Below are 19,846 nucleotides of genomic sequence, written 5' to 3'. Positions count from 1 at the left end.
GAAAGACATTTAAAACAAAGAAACAACAAAAAAGAAGGGGAAGTAAAAAAATAGGAGGAGGAAGAAGACAAAGGAGGAGGAAGAAGAAAAAGGAGGAGGAAAGCAAGAGGGTGTGGAAATATATATCCCAAAGCAAAGCCTTTAAATGCCAGAGAGATCAAATTATGAGCTTATACATAGAAATCACAAGAAATGATAAAAATACAAACCATAGCTTCTCCATCCAAACCAGGTCTTGTACTTCAAAAGTCAATATAAAATATCTCACTTTAAGGGGGGCCCTAGCCCAGGGATCCAGCATTGCAGTAGGTCAGAGAGTCAAAGGAATGGGTTCCCTGAGAAATAAAACTATATACCACTATACCATAGTTATAAAGGAACTACTCTACAGGAGTTTTCATTAGTTATCTACTTTATAATATAGAATTGTATATTTGCCAATTCCAATCTCCCAATTCATCTCACCAGTCCTTTTCTCCTTGGTATACGTATAATTGATTCACTTTGCTATACAGCAGAAACTAATAAACATTGTAAAGCAACTATATTCCAATAAGATTTATTTTTTAAAAAAGGAACACACCAGACCAAAGTTCTGGACCAAATGTTAGCTAGTTAGGACCCACAGATTAGAGATATATCAGGGAGAAAAGATAATTAATTGAAACCAACACTGAGATGAAATAGATGTTGGAAAAACCTAACAAGGATTTTAAAGCAGCCTTCATAACAATGCTTCAACAGGCACTTACAAATTTTTTGAAACAAAAAATAAAAAATTTTAGCAAAGACCTAAATATACATACAGATAGCTGAGGCACATGAAAAGATGCTTAACACTGCTAAATTAATAGAGAAATGCAAATCAAGACTATAATGAGATGACATTTCACACTAGTCAGGTTGGCCATCATCAAAAAGTCTACAAACAACAAATGCTGGAGAGGGTTTGGAGAAAAGGGAACTCTTTTGCACTGTCAGTGGGAATGTAAATTGGTACGGCAGCTATAGAAAACCGTATGGAGGCTCCTTAAGAAGCTAAAACTAGAGTTACAATATAATACAGCAATCCAACTCTTGGGATTATAGAATATAGAAAGTCAGTCAGTTATGTCTGACTCTTTGAGACCCTATGGACTATACAGTCCATGGAACTCTCCATACTGGAGTGGGTAACCTTTCCCTTCACCAGGGCATCCTTCCAACCCAGGGATCAAACCCAGGTCTCCTGCATTGCAGGCAGATTCTTTACCAGCTTAGCCACAAGGGAAACCCAAGAATACTGGAGTGGGTAACCTGTGCCTAATCCAGTGGATCTTCCTGGTCCAAGAATCAAACTGGGGTCTCCTGCATTGCAGGTGGATTCTTTACCAACTGAGCTATTAGGGAAGCACTGTTGGGATTAATCTGCAGAAAAACAAAATCTGAAAGGATACATGTGCCCCAGTGTTCATTGCAATGTTATTTATAATAGCCAAGATATGGAAGCAACCTAAATGTCCACTGACAGACGAACAGATAAAGAAGATGTGGTATATGTCTACAATGGACTACCAAACCATAAAAAAGAATGAAATAATGCCATTTGTAGCAACGTGGATTATCATACTAAGTTAAGTAGTCAGGCAGAGAAAGACAAATATCAATATAATATTGCTTATATTCAGAATATTTTTTTAATGATACAAATGAACTTATTTACAGAACAGAAACAGACACAAAGACTTAGAAAATGTACTTATGGTTAGCAGGGGAGAAAGCGGGAAGGATACGTTGGGAGTTTGAAATTGACAGTGTACACACTGATATATTTAAAACAGACAACCAACAAGGACCTGCTGTATAGCACAGGGAAATCTGTTCAACACTCTGTAATAACCTAAATAGGAAAAGAATTTGAAAAAGAATAGATACATGAACTTCCTGATGTTCAAACTGGTTTTCAAAAAGGCAGAGGAACCAGAGATCAAATTGCCAACATCTGCTGGATCATGGAAAAAGCAAGAGAGGTCCAGAAAAACATCTATTTCTGCCTTATTGACTATGCCAAAGCCTTTGACTGTATGGATCACAAGAAACTGTGGAAAATTCTGAAAGAGATGGGAATACCAGACCACCCAACCTGCCTCTTGAGAAACCTATATGCAGGTCAGGAAGCAACAGTTAGAACTGGACATGGAGCAGCAGACTGGTTCCAAATAGGAAAAGGAGTGCGTCAAGGCTGTATATTGTCACCCTGCTTATTTAACTTCTATGCAGAGTACATCATGAGAGACGCTGGGCTGGAAGAAGCACAAGCTGGAATCAAGATCGCCGGGAGAAATATCAGTAACCTCAGATATGCAGATGACACCACCCTTATGGCAGAAAGTGAAGAGGAACTAAAAAGCCTCTTGATGAAAGTGAAAGACGAGAGTGAAAAAGTTGACTTAAAACTCAACATTCAGAAAACGAAGATCATGGCATTTGGTCCCATCACTTCATGGGAAATAGATGGGGAAACAGTGGAAACAGTGTCAGACTTTATTTTGGGGGGCTCCAAAATCACTGCAGATGATGATTGCAGCCATAAAATTAAAAGACACTTACTCCTTGGACAGAAAGTTATGATCAACCTAGGTAGCATATTGAAAAGCAGAGACATTACTTTGCCAACAAAAGTCCATCTAGTCAAGGCTATGGTTTTTTCCAGTGGTCATGTATGGATGTGAGAGTTGGACTGTGAAGAAAGCTGAGTGCCAAAGAATTGATGCTTTTGAACTGTGGTGTTGGAGAAGACTCTTGAGAGTCCCTTGGACTGCAAGGAGATCCAACCAGTCTATCCTAAAGTAGATCAGTCCTGGTGTTCATTGGAAGGACTGATGCTGAGGCTGAAACTCTAATACTTTGGCCACCTCATGTGAAGAGTTGACTCATTGGAAAAGACCCTGCTGCTGGGAGGGATTGGGGGAAGGAGCAGAAGGGGAAAACAGAGGATGAGATGGCTGGATGGCATCTCTGACTCGATGCACATGAGTTTGGATGAACTCTGGGAGTTGGTGATGGACAGGGAGGCCTGGCGTGCTGTGATTCATGGGGTTGCAAAGAGTCGGACACGGCTGAGTGACTGAACTTAACTGAGTCACTTTGCTATACACCTAAAACTAACACAACATTGGATGTTAATCAACTGAATTCTGATATAAAATAAGATTTTTTAAAAGTTCAGCAAATAAAACATATAAAAAGGATGTAAATGGAAATTATGGAACTGAAAAATATAATAATAGAAATTTTTTAAACTTTCTGAATGGGCTTAATATTATAATGGAGATGACATTGATAGAATCAGTGAACTTGAGGATAAATAAAATTTACTCAGTATGAACAATAGAGCTAAAATAGACTGGGAAAAAAATGAGAAGAGTCTCTAGGATCTGTGGTGCAGTAACCAAAATCCCAACATTTGTACAGTCTAAATGAGTATGGCAAGAAATTATGCCTGAGAATCTCCCAAATTTGCTGAAAGACACAAACTTACAGTTCCAAGAAGCTGAACAAACCCCACCAGGAAAATTTCAAGGGAATCAATGCCAAGACACATAACTGAATTCTGAAAACAAAGGCAAATTCTTGAAAGTAGATAGAAAGAAAGAATATATTACCTGTCAGAGGAACATTAATTCAGATGATGGCAGATATCTCATTTGATACCACAGATACCAAAGGAAATGGCATGGCATTTTTCAAGTGCTGAAAGAAAAGAAATGTCAACTGCAAATTCTATATCCAACAAAATAGACCTTCAAGAACAAACACCGTGTTCAGATGAAGAAAAGCAAAGAGGATTTTTTGCTAACAAATCTATCCTCAAAGAGTGACTGAAGGAAGTTTCTTGATGAAGGTGAAAGAGGAGAGTGAAAAAGCTGGCTTAAAACTCAACGTTCAAAAACTACAATCATGGCATCTGGTTCCATCACCTCATGGCATATAGATGGACAAACAATGGAAACAGTGAAAGGTTTTATTTTCTTGGGCTCCAAAATCACTGTGTATGGTGACTGCAGCCATGAAATTAAAAGACACTTGAGCCTTGGAAGAAAAGCTATGACAAACCTAGCCAGAGTATTAAAAAGCAGAGACATTACTTTGCCAACAAAGGTCCATATAGTCAAAGTTATGGTTTTACCAGTAGTCATGTACGGATGTGAGAGTTGGATCGTAAAGAAGGCTGAGCACCTAAGAATCAATGCTTTCTAACTGTGGTGTTGCAGAAGACTTTTGAGAGTCCTTTGGATTGCAAGGAGATCAAGCCAGTCAATCCTAAAGGAAATCAACTCTGAATATTCATTGAAAGAACTGATGCTGAAGCTGAAGCTCCAATGCTTTGGCCACCTGATGTGAAGACCCAACTCACTGGAAAAGACCCTGATGCTGGGGGAGATAGAAGGCAGGAGGAGAAGGGGGCAACAGAGGATGAGATGGTTGGATGGCATCACCAACATGAACATGAGTTTGAGCAAGCTCCGGGAGATGGTAAAGAACAGGGAAGCCTGGCATGCTGCAGTCCATGGGATCGCAAAGAGTCGTACATGACTGAGCAACCGAACAACAAACAACAAACAAAGTTTCATAAACAGAAAGGAAAAGATAATTAGGAACTTCATAAAGGAAAGCACAATATCAAGATAGATTTAAAAAATAGGGGTAAATATGGTAGACTATCCTTCTCATGGGTTTCCTTGGTGGCTCAGATGGTAAGGAATCTGTCTGCAATGCAGGAGACCCAGATTTGATACCTGGGTTGGGAAGATTCCCCTGGAGAAGGGGACAGCTACCCACTCCAGTCTTCTTGCCTAGAGAACTCCGTGGACAGAGGAGCCTAACAAGCTGCAGTGCATGGGGTTGCAAAGAGTCAGGCACAACTGAGCAACTAACACTTACTTACACTTACCTACTTATCATTCTCATAAACTTTTACAATCATGATGATTGAAAGAAAAATTATAATATCTGATACTCAAGGCAATGGTGCTAAAAACTGGGAAAGGCAAAGGGACCTGAATAGAAGCAAGGTTTCCATACTTCACTCATGCAATAATAGATTATAATGTCATATATGCATATTGTAATATCCAAAGGAATAACTTTTTATACAAAGTGATATACTCAAACACACTAAAAATATATCAAGAGAATCCTATTAAAAAAATCCCAATAACCCACATAAAGGTGATAAAAGTGAAGCAGAGGAAAACCAGGAAATAATAAAATTGTATACTTAAGTTCATATATATCAAGAATCACCTTAAATGTAAATGGTGTAAATACACCAAATAAAAAGGCAGATTGGCAGGGTGGATAAAACAAACAAACCAAAAAAGAAAAACCAGCCAACTATACGATGTTTGAAGTAAGAACAAATTCACTTCATATTCAAGGACATAGGTAGGTTGAAAATAAAAGGATATTTTTTATAATAAAAAAGAATATATGGAAACCAAAATTAAAAACAGTATTATTTATAGTCACTATAGAAAAGAAAGTACTTTGTACATATACAAAACACATAAATAGTCTGAATGCTGAAAATTACAAAATGCAAATAAAAGAAATCAAAGAAGACTTAAGTCGATGGAAACACATAATGTGTTCATGAATTAGGAGATTCAACTTAGTAAAGATCTCTCCAAGTTGATCTGTGGGTTTAATGCAATTCTTGTCAAAATCTCAGCAAAGATTTTATAAGCATAAAGAAGTTTATCCTAAAATTTATATGGGAAGGCATAGTATCTAGTATAGCTGAAACACTCTTGAAAAGGAGTACAGTGAAAAGAATCCTTCTTCTTGATATTAAGGCTTACTATATAGCTAAAGTAATCATGGAGTTGTCACACTGGTGGAGAGATAGACATAAAGATCAATGGAACAGAACAGAGAACCCAGGGGTAACCCTACACAAATAAGCCGAACTGATTATCAATAAAGGTGCAAACGCAATTCAGTGCAGGAAGATTGTTGTTGTCCTTTCAATAAATGGTACTGGAACAACTGGACATCCAAAGACAAAAACCAACAAGTAAACAAAAAGTTGACCTAAATCTCACACCTTATATAAAAATTAACTTAAAATGGATAATGGACTTCAATATAATATGTAAAAACACAAAAGAAATTTTTTTTAAAGAACACCTTCAGGATTTCTAAGGAAAGAATTCTTAGACTTGATGCCATTAGATAATCTATAAAAGGAAAACTTGATAAATCAGAGCTCATGAAAATTAAAAACTTTTGTTCTGTGAAAGATCTTGTAAAGGTAATGGAAAGAAAAGGCGTATACATTGGGAAAATATTTTCAAGCCACATATCTGGCATTGGAGTAATATAAGAATATGTAAAGAACTCTCAAAACTCAGTAATAAAAAAGTTCAATTAGAAAATGGGCAAACAATGTGAATAGACATTTTGCTGAAGACATACAAAGAGCAAATAACCATATGAAAAGATTTTAGCATCATTTTACCTACTAAAGAAATGCAAATTTAAAACACAATGAGACAATGAAATATTATTCAGCCATTTAAAAGGATTATATAATGCCATTTGTAGCAACATGGATAGACCTAGAGATTATCATATTAAGTGAAGTAAGTCAGACAGAAAAAGACCAACATTATATTATAGCACATACACACAAAATCTAAAACAAAAAAAAATGATACAAATGTACTTATTTACAGAACAGCAATAGACTCACAGATATAGAAAACAAACTGATGGTTATCAAAGAGGAAAGGAGAGAGAGGGATAAATTTAGAATTTGAAATTAACAATCTACTACTATATATAAAATAGATAAACAAGAACTTGCTGTATAGCACAAGGAACTGCATTTACTGTTCTTTTGAACTGTGGTGTTGGAGAAGACTCTTGAGAGTCCCTTGGACTGCAAGGAGATCCAACCAGTCCATTCTGAAGGAGATCAGCCCTGGGATTTCTTTGGAGGGAATGATGCTGAAGCTGAAACTCCAGTACTTTGGCCACCTCATGTGAAGAGTTGACTCATTGGAAAAGACTCTGATTCTGGGAGGGATTGGGGGCAGGAGGAGAAGGGGATGACCGAGGATGAGATGGCTGGATGGTAACACTGACTCGATGGACCTGAGTCTGAGTGAACTCCAGGAGTTGGTGATGGACAGGGAGGCCTGGCGTGCTGCGATTCATGGGGTTGCAAAGAGTCGGACACAACTGAGTGAATGAACTGAACTGAATAACCTAAAATAGAAAAGAACCTGAAAAAGAATAAATATTATATATATATATATATACACACATTTGCTTGTTATAAAACTAATTATGCAACTAAATATACAATAACCTTTAACCTCTGAGCCACCAGGGAAGCCCTAAAGTGAAAGTGAAGTTGCTCAGTCATGTCTGACTCTTTGTGACCCCATACGGCTCCTCAGTCCATGGGATTTTCCAGGCAGGAATACTGGAGTGGGTTGCCATTTCCTTCTTCAGGGGATCTTCCCGACCCAGGGATCAAACCCAGGTCTCCCACATTGTAGGCAGACACTTTACCATCTTAGCTACAGAGCTCTAAGGTCATATATATATATATATATATATATACACTTGCTAGTTATAAAACTAATTATGCAACTAATTATACAATGCAGCATACATACCTACTGCTAGTATACATACCCAGAGCTCTTGGGTATTTATCCCAGAGAAATGAAAACATGTTCACACAAAATACACACAACTTTATGTGTGAATTTTGTACACAAATATCTATAGCGGCTTAACTCATAGTAGTTAAATACTGAAAATAACCCAGTCCCCCTTTAGCAGGTGAATGGTTAAACTATGGTACATCCATATCATGGAATACTACTCAAAACAAGAGAGAGAGAGAGAACTATTGATATAGGTTATAATTTGGATGAAGCTCAAGAGAATTATGGTGAGTGAAAAAAAGCCAATTACCAAGACTGTATACTATATGATTCCATTTAGGAAACATTCTTAAATAAAATTACAGAAACCATGCTAGTATTAAGGATTAGAGATTAAGGAAGAGGCATGGAAGGAAGGTGGATATGCTTGTAAAAGGACAACAGGAGAGATTCTCATAGTGATGGAATTGTCCTGTATCTTTACTGTGGTCGTAGATTTGCAAACCTACCCATGTGGTAAAATTCTCTAGCTTTAAATACATACACAGATGAGTGCAAGTAAAACAGGAAATCTGAATAAGAGCAGTTGATTATATCAATGTAAATATCTTAGTTGTCATATTGACTACTATTATACAAGTTATCATCTAGGAAGATTAAGTTACTCAGGATCTCTCTCTCTGTTATTTCTTATAATTGCATGTGAATCTTCAATTATCTCAAAGTAAAAACCATTAATATTAAGAAGGATTTGCCTAAAATAAAGCCAAAAGCAATAGATCTCTTATGCCTCCCTGTTGCCTACAAAATTAAAGTTCAAACTATTTAGCTTCAGATTTCTAGATACTTGCAAACAGATCCCAAATCTTACCTTCCAGAAGTCTGCACACATTGGCTTAATACTTGGATATTCTTGGGAGTTGCTGTGTCTGCTTCTCCACTCAGTTCATCCTCCAGTCCCAACCCCTCCTTCATATGCCCCAATCCTACCCTCCTTCCAAGTTCACCTCCAAATGGCAAAAGGGAGAGAGTCCCTCCCTCTGGGTTCCCATGTACCTTTTTACCTTGTATGGTGTGTGCATGCTAAGTCACTTCAATCGTGCCCAGCTCTTTGCGACCCTATGGACAGTAGCCTGCCACGATCCTCTGTCCATGGGATGCTCCAGGCAAGAATATAGGAGTGGGTTGCCATGCTCTCCACCAGGGGATCTTCCTAACACAGGCATCAAACCCACATCTGTTAAGTCTCCTGCACTGGCAAGCAGATTCTTCATCACTAGTGCCGCCTGGGAAGCTCCACCTTGTATGGGAGTTTTGTACATATCAATACTTGTTTTATACTCTTCAGAAAGCAATGAGCTTTTCTCAGACAGAACTGAGATTCATTTATCTCTGACTTCCTCACAGATGCTAGTAACCAGCAGCACATAGCTCTCAGAGGTAGCCAGGATGGTGTGGGGTACTGCAGGGTTCCATCAAGAGAGGCAGAAGTCACTGTAGGAGTTCCCAGCTCTGGAGCCAACTGGCTACTCTCCAGCCCTGGTTCTACTACCTTTATAGTTTGGCCCTTAACTCTATCCCAATATCAGCAGAGTAGGGAAATACATGGCAAGTGCTGACATGTTAAAAAGCATCTTCCTCAATACCTGGCAACAAGTAGACACCCAAAATGCAGCTGGAGCTTTCTCTAGCTCCTGTTCATTCACATACTACTTGTACAGACGTAGACAAATCACGTTTCCCTGGTGCATTAAGTTTCTTCATTTGTAAAAAGGAGTTGAAAGGACCTCTGTTTGAAGTAAGATTAATTGATTTATTTGTACAAAATTCAAGCAGAATATTGCTTATGGAATGTGAATAAGCTAACATCCATTAGAGTCTTTGCTATGAGCCTAATATATTACATGCATTTATTCATTTGAACTTCTACTTTGAGTTCATGAAGTGGAACTTATACTGTCTCCATTTTACAAATGAGACTGGGCATCGAGGGATGAACTATGTGGTAGAGGCTAGGAAGTCTGGACTTCCCAGCTCTTGGACTTGTGTAGCCTGTCTCTCTAGCAGAGACAGGTGGTAATATTCAGTACCCACACAATCAGGAGTTGGTGAACTGTTTTCTTCCCGTTTCTTTCTGAGCTCTTTTCCCCTTTTAAGCTCTGAAGACAACTACTGGCAGTTGTCTTCCCCATTCTTCCCTATAAAATATCTTCTTTGTGGTTTTGACCTGCATTGCTTCAGACTCTCTTCTTACCTCCACCAGGATCTTCTTCCATGCCTATGACTTCTGTTTCTGACTGCTTTCTCCTAGCACTCTGATGCCATAAACGGCTCCCTGTTCAGAGAGATATCAGCTGCTACCTCATAAAGGAGGATTCCAGATAAAACTCCAGCAGTCCCTAGTCCACATGTATCCTGCAGCATTTTCCGTTTTCTCCACCCCAGACTGATGCCTTCATCTGAGCCCTGGAGTATTTTTCAACCTGTAGTTCTAGGATCACCTGTATTGACACTACCTATGATGCTTGCTAAAAGTATTCAACCCAATTTACAAGATCTACATGTCAAAAATTTTCAATTAAAAAATACACAAGCCACATCTACAGAATGAGAATCTATAGGTGATACCTGGCAGGGGTTGCGGGGGAAGGCTGCATTTTAACAAGGCTCTCAGTTGATTCTAATACAGAAGAAAGCTTGAAACTGCTTTAGAATCTTGCTTGATCAATCATCCTATCTCTAAACTAACAGAATGAATAAAGTGGGGAAGGAAATGGCAATCCACTCCAGTACTGTTGTTTGGAAAATCCCATGGATGGAGGAGCCTCGTAGGCTACAGTCCACGGGGTTGCAAAGAGTTGGACATGACTGAGCGACTTCACTTTCAGTTTCACTTTCAAAAGATAAAAAGGAAGAAGAGATCATAAGAAAAAAGAAACATAAGAGGAAAAGCAAGACTGGAGAAGAAAATTGTGAATATGATTTTGATCATAGTGAGTTGGAGATGCCTGTGGGACACGCAGGAGACCATTTCTAGTACTCAGTTGGATTACAGGAATAAAGCTCCAGGGAAAGGTTGGGGCTGGTTAGATAGATCTGATGACTATATTTCCTGAAACAAGAACTGGGAACCATGGTTTGCATGGATTTTTAAGCTTCTCCCAGGGAAAAGAGAGAAAATTTTAACACCAAAGTGTTGACAATGTTTCAAAGTTTTAAGCAATTTGCTTCTCTACCCTCAGTCTCCTCCTCTGTAACACTGAGATAATAGTGGTACCTATTCTAGAAAGTTCCTGTGACTAAATAACAAGTATTTCACAAGTAAACAAATAAATGCTTGGGGCAGTGCTTGGACATAGTAATTACTCAGTAAATGTTAGCTCTTCCTACTTATTTAAACAATAGGGCTAAATACTTTTTTAAAATAAAACGTATACAGATTAGAAAGGAAGAAATAAAACTGGTTTTGTTTGAAGTTTGCATGATTGTCTATGTACAAAACCCCAAAGGACTGACAAAATGAAAAAACCCACCTTAAATGAGTAAATGACTATATGACTATAGCAAGGTTACAAGATACAAGGGAAATGTACAAAATCAATTACTTTCCTTCATACCAACAATGGACATTGGAATTTGAAATTATTAACACAACCATTTACAGTAGCACCAAAAAAAACTTGAAACACTTAAGTTATAAACTTTCCAAATATATACAAGGTCTATGCATAAAAATAAAGCTTAATGAAAAAAGTCAAGAAACATCTAAAAAGAGAGAGTCTGTGTCCATGGATTAGAAAACTCAATATTGTTGTCAATTCTTCCCAGTTTGATTTGTAGTTGCAATATGATCTGAACCAAAATCTAAGCAGCCATTTTGTGGATATTAGCAAGTTTATATGGAAAGCAAAAAAAAAAAAAATAGCCAACACAATACAAAGAAGAACAAAGTTTAAGGACTGCAATTACCCAACTTCAAGACTTACTCTAAAGCTACAGTGATCAACATAGCATGGTTCCTGTGTATTCTGCTATTGTTGGATGAAGTATTCTATAAATGTCAATTAGGTCTAGTTGATTAATGGTGCTGTGTCAATTGAACTATGTTATTACTCATTTTCTGCCTGCTGGATCTATTAATTACTAAAGGGGTATTCAAGTCTCCAAATCCATATTAATGGATTTGTCTCTTTCTCCTTTGCAGTTCTATTAGTTTTGCCTCATGTGTTTTGATGTTCTGTCATTAAGTACATGCACATTAAGGACTTCTATGTCTTCTTGGAGAATTGACTCTGTTATCATTATGTAATGACCCTCTTTATCCCTGATAATTTCCCTTGTTCTTCAGTCTAATTTGTCTGGAATTAATATAGCTACATCAGCGTTCTTTGATTAGTGTTACTATAGAATATCTTTCTCTATCTCTTTACTTTTAATCTATTTGTGTCATTGTATTTAAAACAGATTCATTGCAGAAAAATATATGTATATAGTTGGAACTACTTCTCTATCTACTCTGACAGCCTCTGTCTTTTAACTGAGATGTTTAGACAGTTCATATTTAGTGTGATTATCAGTGTATTTGGTTTACTATCTACCATGTTTGCAGGTGTTTCACATTCATTGTACTTGTTCTTTATTTTTTCTCCCTTTTTCTGCCTTGTTTTTAACCAAGCATTTCACGTAATTCCAATTTCTCTCCTCTCTTAGTCTATCAATTTACAAAATACATTTATAACAAATTTAAGTCCACTTTCAACACTTCAGATGCAATGCATGTGCCTTATAACATAGTATTCCCAATTAAGCCCTCTCATTCCTTACAAATTTATGTCACTCATTTCACTCATCCATATGCTATGATCACCTAATGCATTGTTACTATCAATAGTATCACTTTGAACGTTATCTATTAGATCAATTAATAAGAAAAATAAAAGATTTAATTTTACCTTTATTTATTTCATCTTTAGTGCTCTTTTATTCTTTACTTAAATCTGAAATCTGAGGAAAAGCTTTAAAGAACATGCCATCTGGAGAGACCCTTGAAGGGAAAAGAGGTTACTGGGGAAAAAACAGACAGAAGAATGATGCCAAAAGGGCATGGAGCCAAGAAAGCACATTGGATGAAACAATAGTTGAATTGGAATTCCCCCCTAGAAACTATCCATGGTTTAATTACCTCCTTTCCTAGGTGAATAATTTGCCCAAGGCTACACAGCTCAGAAGTTGCAGAGCTGGGATTCAAACCCAGGAAGAATGACTTCAGCACCTATTCAAACTACAGAAGGATGTTAGAACCTGCTCCAAGTGGCTCAGCCAGGACAAGATACAGCCAGGACAAGATCTTAGTCCCTGTCTCCAGGCCCTCACTTTTATTCCCCCACAGGAGCACATCCTGGAAAACAAATCCCTATGGGGGTTTTACAGGTGGAGTTAACATAGTCTTCTGGTAAAAAAATGAATCAGAAATTATATTTTCTCAGGAGGGAGAGAGTATCCGTACAATTTCACTAATTACAACTTTGAATGATCTGCCGGCATAGTCTTAATGAAATGAGCCATAATCCTTCTTTGGAAACTTTCCTAGACAATCAGGTCTGTATAAGCAAATACTTATACCCTAGACCAAAGGGAAGGCACCAACCAAATGAAGGCTCCCTGAGGAGAGAGTTGGTGGGAAAAGAGGGTCTGCCAGGAACCAGCAAATGAGGTCTTATCTTCTTTCTTATAATATTATGTAGCAATTACAGGTTAAAGATTATGTACTCACTAACAGCAAAGATAGTGGTTAAAAACATACTGGTTACTATAAAAAAGTAATAAAATGGGATAAGATAATGTGGTACCTCACTATTTACATAAATTAAAGATATATGCTCACCAAACAATAATATACATTTTTGCAGGAACACATACATACATATAAGGTATATATTAAACACAGTACAACAGCTGCCTTTGGGAGGCAAGGAAAGACAGTGAGCTATACAAGATATATATATATATATATATATATATATATACACACACACACACATAATTTATATTTATTATACAGATGTGATTTATATAAGGATATATAGTTTTATATCCTTATATAAATCATGTATATGTTACAACCCTGAACAATGATAAGGTGATAAGGTGCTGAGGCCAGCATCTATAAATGATTCATTTTAGAAGCCCTCACACTCTGGTGTATAGCAGGCAAACAAGACATATTTCTGAATGAATGGCTTCATTTCAACTTCCCCAGTGTTCTGAGCGTTACCTGCCAGACAGAGCAAAGACGTTTCTCTCCAAGATCTCCCTTGCCCCTGTTCCCAGTTCTCTCTGTGCCACTGTGTTCTATTAAAGTGGCAGCAAGAGCTGCCTAGAAAGAGGAATGCTTATTAAAGACTGAAAATAATTATCCCCATTAAAAACAAGAAACACATTTTAGGCCCCTTTTAAGTAAAGGAGTTTAGTTTTACAATGCATTCCCTTTTGATTTTTTCCCACATACAGTGTTTAACTGTAAAACACTCATTGGCTGAACAAAAGCATTTCTTTGTACAAGTTAATAAAGAGAAATAAGTTTTTACCCTATTGTGTCAGTTCGGCAGGGCTCAGAATGCTATCGTGGAACACAATGAAATATGCTCCTTGTTTCACTGTTTTAAAACAAAATCATACTTCTGCCGGTTAAGTTGAATTCTGCAAGTCTGATTTTTTTAAAAAGATTTTAAAATATTATAACAGTTATAGGCTCACAGAATTATCACAAGGATAGTAAAGAGAGTTCCCATACAGCCCACAGCCAGTTTCCCCTGTTATTAACATATTTGTATGGTACATTTGTCGCAATTAATGAACCAATGTTAATACATGACTATGAACTCAAGACCATACTTCATCCCGATTTCAATCAAGAGGACTTCAGTCTTTTAACAACTTCAACTGATTGGAAAGGCCTTCCCACGTGATCAAGAGTAATATGCTTTACTCAAAGTCTACTGATTTAATGGTAATTTCATCTAAAAAAATATCTTTATAGAAGCATCTAGAGTTGTGTTTGACCAAATAACTGGGTGCCATGGTTTAGCCAGGTTGACACATAAAATTAATCATCATAGACAGTGTGAACAGTTCCCATATATCCCACAGCCAGTTTCCTCTATTATCACCGTCTTACATTATCATGCTACACCGGTCACAATAAAGAACTGATATTGATACATGATTATTAACTCAGGTTCATTTTTAAATGAAGATGGTCTCATTTTCTTTCCTAATGCCCTTTCTGTATCTCAGGATCCTGTTCCATTTACCACATATTTAGTTATCATGTCTCCTTAGTTTACTCTTGGTTGTGACAGTTTCTCAGATTTTCCCTGTTTCTGATGACCTTGACAGTTTTGAAGATTACTGGTGAGATATTTTGTAGAATGTCTCTCAAGTGGGGCTTGTCTGATGTTTTTCTCCTAATTAGACTGGGTAATGTTTGGGGAGGAGGACCACAGAGGTGCAGTATCATTCTCATCATACCACATCAAGGGACACACCATCAGCAAGACTCACCACTGTGGATATTATCCTTGATCACCTGGTGGAGGTGTTTGTCAGCTTTCTTCACCATCAAGTTATTCTTCTCTTTCTTCCTTTCCATCCTATACTTATAAGCCTGCTTTTACATTTTAAGATTAATTAATGAAATTGCAGAGACTGGCCTTAAAACATGTCATTGTTGTCCAGTCACTAAGTCATGTATTAAAACATGAAGTCTTTACAATTAATCAAAATCTTCTTAGAAAAGAGTGAGAAGAGGTTTCCCTTCACTTGTACCAACAGTGGGAGTGATGCTTCCTTCTGACTCATAAAGACCACAAGAAGAAACTGATTTGATAAAGTTTTAAATTGACAAGACTCAAAGAATGCTACTTTTGTTTTGCTGTATAACATGGAGACATGTGAATATTTGTAAATTTCCAATTGGTTCTGCTCTTTGCTGATACACATATGTCCTTGACCACAAAATGCGAGAATACTGTTACATACATAACAATAACATAAGAATCAAATGCAGAGATTAACGAAGGGCTATAAGAACTCTGGGCTTCCCAGGTGGCTCAGTAGGTAAAGAATCCACCTGCAATGCAGGAGACACGGGAGATGCAGGTTCCACCCTGGGTTAGGAAGCCCCCTAGAGGAAGGCATAGCAACCCACTCTAGCATTCTTGCATGGAGAATCCCATGGACAGAACATAAGGATGCAAAAGAATTGGATATGACTGACGCGACTGAGCATGCAGCATGCATGAGAACCCTGGAAGAAAGAATTTCAACCAGGCAACTTGAGGACAGTTTCATGGAGGGTAGGACGTGTGAGTACGGTTTTAAGAGACAGAGAAAGCTGAAGGACCATCACATGCACTACATGGAAAAGGAAAGGGCATAAGAAACAGGGAATTCTGGGAGTTGTATGTGTTCACATGGCAGGCAGAACTTTTGTACCAGGCTAAAGAGTTTGTGCTTTATTCTATGAGCATAGGTGTAGAGGATATAGCTATTTTGGGGTAAGAAGAGTCATATGATCATGTCTAAGTTATATTAGACATGGCAACTATTTAAAGAAAATTGGGAAGATAAAAACAGAGAAAAAAAGAAGTTGAAAGGCTTATGAAAGGATAGAAATTTTAAAGGGTGATACTGTAAATAGAGAAGAGAGGAAAATTTTTAGAGGTAGAATAGATAGGATTTGTACCAACACCATAGCTAACAAATAGCAGGGACTAGAGGACCTCTTCTTCCTGCCCACACAGCAGGACTCCACTCTCTGGCCTCCACTATATCAGCTGGCGCTGCATGACTGAGTTCCAGGCAGAACGTCATGTACGAAAGTCAGGGATGACATTTCCAGGTCTGTCTCACTGTCTCTCTCTTCTGGACTGGAAGGGAGACAACCCCCAAGCTCACTCTGGGTGCCATGCACTGGAGGCTGTAGAACCACAGGATAGGTGGAATCCCTGCTTCCAGAGGATCTTCCAGCCCGCTAGACCTTGAGACAAGGGAGAAGTACACTGTTTTCCTGTTGAGCCATTACATGCTTGGGCCTGTTTGCAATCACAGCATAGCTCAGGCTACCCTAACCATACTGGAAATTGGTACTTTGAGGTTGGTGCTCCCATAACAGAAAACTAAAGCATGCGACATTGGCTGTGTGAAGAAAGAAATATTGGAGACAAGGGGACTGGCGAGTCCTGTTTTGCTGGGGCAAAATATTTGATAAAACTGTCACCTGAATCACTGTGAAAGGGATTGGGGTCAACCTGCATGGGAAGGCTACATGCATCAGTGTCTTCTGAACCCCTGATTTAAGGGATTAAAGTGGAGTAACTAGGTTGGAGCAAGGCCTAAGCTACATCCATACAGTCCTTTATATCAGATGTTGAAAATACCAGTTGTCTTTATCCAAGAATGGGATGGGGAAGGAGGCAGAATTAGGAGGGCCTAGAGTGCACCTGAGAAAGCATTCGCTGTGGTCCACATGCCTGTGGATGTAGTCTTCTTAGCTTCCCACCCACTCCCCCTTCACAGAGCTAACCTCAAAAATGCCTCACCTGGACCTTACCTTCAAGGACAACTTGACATTGAGTTGGGAGGTCACAGTTCTGGATCTGGGGCCCAGGAGCTGAGAGAGGAAAACAGTCCCACTTCTAACACTCCATACACTCCTCCTCCTACCACTCTGGGTCTGGGGGCTCCAGAAATGCTTTGCATCTCAGAGGTGTGCACTGTTCTGTTTGGGGTCCTAGAAGAGTGAAGCAGAAAGGATGGGTGGAGACACTGAGGCCTGGAGACAAAAAGTTCAAGGTCATATAAGTGCTTCTCCATTTAAATGGTTTGTCAGCTGATACAGCAAATTAGAAGCAGGGTCTTGACTTTCCTAGAAAATCTAAGAGGAGAGCTGAAATGTATGTTATAGTGTCTACACTATGGATGAGCTGGTCCCACTCTCATTTACAGATGGAACATTGAGGCCCAGAGAAGGAGATGAAGAGCCCACTCTCCCATGGACCTACTGTGTCCTTGGTGCCCTGCAGGAATCTTCCCATGTGTTAACTTATTTCACAATAGCATATGAGGTAAATCCTATCATCTCCATCTTGCAGATTAAAAAAGCAGGCACTGAGTGGACAAATGACTTCAGAGGAGGTGAGTAACTTACCTAAAGCATTATGTCTGATAAGTGAGGTAGCCAGGATTCAAATCCATGCTGTCTGGCTCTAGACTCTATGCCTGCAATCACTGTGCTAACTCTGAAGGTGGTGTAGGACCTACCGATCTGTATTTCCAGAAGGTTCATTGAGGTCTTCTTGCTCACACACAGGGTATTTCCACTGCCTGCTGGACAGGGTTCCAGATCAGCATGTGCTGATTTGACACGGGTGAAACCCTGTGGTCAGGCCCAGCCTCATCTCTCACTTCTCTCCATACCACCTGCCTTAGCTCACCTACACCTCTTGTCCGTGAGCAGCTCTGTGACAGAGTAGGCAGCATGACGTGAAGAGTCACGAGTTGGTCGTGAGTTCTGGCTCTGCAGTTTGTTGTCTCCAGAATAACCTTGATCAGGTACTTAATAATATCTACCTATCAGAATTATCATGAGGAGTCAGTGAAATAATATGGGTGAAGTATTTAACATAGTGCCTGGAACATGATATGTATTTTCACAGGAGGAAAAAATTATTGATGTGAAATTCTATTATTCCAAGATTCAAACAGCTCACAGATGGCTGTTCATACTCATAGATGGTAGATAAATCCCCTGAAAACTATGCATTTTGATTTAGGGTGTGGAAATTAGTCAGTAAATAGTCACCAGAGTAAGCAGGAAAGAGCACTCACAGGGGCTGCAAATGGTCAGTAAACCCTTCTGGTAGAAGTTGCATTGAGGTGGAATTGGTTCATCCAAGTAGAAATGAATGGGTGATATATGGACAAATGCTTAAAAGCATGAAGCACATGGTATTTTGTGGTGGTGACTTTTGTTCGGTTAATACAGGCACCACCCAGGGGATCAGTGGGAGATATGTTTAAAAGGTAGCTTGGGGAATGATTAAAAGGGTCTTGAAATCCAGGCAAGGGAATATGAGATTTCTCCTTCCCTGCTTCTCTTTCTCTTACAACAGTAATAGCAGTGGCAACAGCAAAGACAGAAACCTCAAAAGGAAAACAGCCCAGGTACTAATCTGTGCTCTCAGATTAAAATTTAAAACCCAGGTCTCCTCTTCCCACGTGTAGATGAAGGAGGCTGTGGCCACACAGACAGGTTCTGGCAAGTGTCTTTCTCTTACAACAAAGCTCTTTGAGAGCTGCCCGCTCTCAGGATGAATCACAGCGATTTGCAGCTCTGTGTTGTTGGAGACATTTCAGTTCTATGAGCCAGTCAGCGCTCAAAGAATTCTGCCTTCATTTGGTCCAAGATTAAGAGAAAAGACTTGCGGGCACCAGAGGAGGTGTAGGTTGGGTACGAACCAGCTGGAGACTCAGAGGCCAGCACAGAGTGTGCTTGAACACCAGCAGGGCCCAAAGTCTTGAGTCAGGCAAACAGCCAAAAAGTGTTTGATCTTTGTTGAACCTCCTTCCACAAAATCTTAAGGTTACATTCTATGTGTAGCTTTTCTTCCTTGAGTTCAACTTTTATTAACAATTATTAGTCATAGATAATTTCTCACTTTTGTTTCATCAGTGTTATGCATAAGTTGTCACAGTAACTATTATTTTATTATAATTGATAGTATAAACAAACAATTCCATAAGATCGGTCTGATTAGGGTACAGGTGATCTTTTAAGTTGAAATATATCTCACTAAAAACAACGTACAAATCATAAGTACACAAGTTGATATAATCTATCACCATAATCACTAGGACATTTTTAGTACTTCCCAAAGCCAAAAACAGGCTGTTTTCCAAAACTGCTTTCTTCCTATTTACTACACAGACTTCCAAAGCTACAGTTTTGTTTTTGACCTTATATAAATGAAATCATGCAGTATATATATTCTTTGCACTGGATTTCTGTGCTCAAAATAATGTTTGTGAGATTTGTTCGTGTTGTATGTCTCCATGGTTTTTTCCATCATAACTGCTGAAGACGATTTCACTGAATGAGTATACTATTATTTCTATTATGA

The 19,846-nt window shown here is 38.5% G+C and overlaps 1 protein-coding gene across 4 annotated transcripts in view; it reads right to left on the bottom strand.

Annotated features, from left to right (window-relative positions):
* Positions 1 to 19,846, bottom strand: part of DIRAS3 (DIRAS family GTPase 3) — a 42,270-nt gene that overhangs the window by 5,766 nt on the left and 16,658 nt on the right. For 2 of the 4 annotated variants that reach the window (XM_068963573.1, XM_068963575.1), the window contains one exon: positions 17,278 to 17,457. The exons of 1 other annotated variant lie outside the window; for it this stretch is intronic. The gene's annotated coding sequence lies outside the window, so the exon portion shown is untranslated. Of the gene's footprint in view, positions 1 to 17,266; positions 17,458 to 19,846 lie in introns of all 4 variants that reach the window. One more of the 4 variants, XM_068963576.1, reaches the window with a different exon arrangement.

The sequence above is a fragment of the Capricornis sumatraensis genome, chromosome 2 (assembly GCF_032405125.1).
Source record: "Capricornis sumatraensis isolate serow.1 chromosome 2, serow.2, whole genome shotgun sequence".
Lineage (NCBI taxonomy): Eukaryota > Metazoa > Chordata > Mammalia > Artiodactyla > Bovidae > Capricornis > Capricornis sumatraensis.
This window is presented reverse-complemented; position numbering and strand designations above follow the sequence as displayed.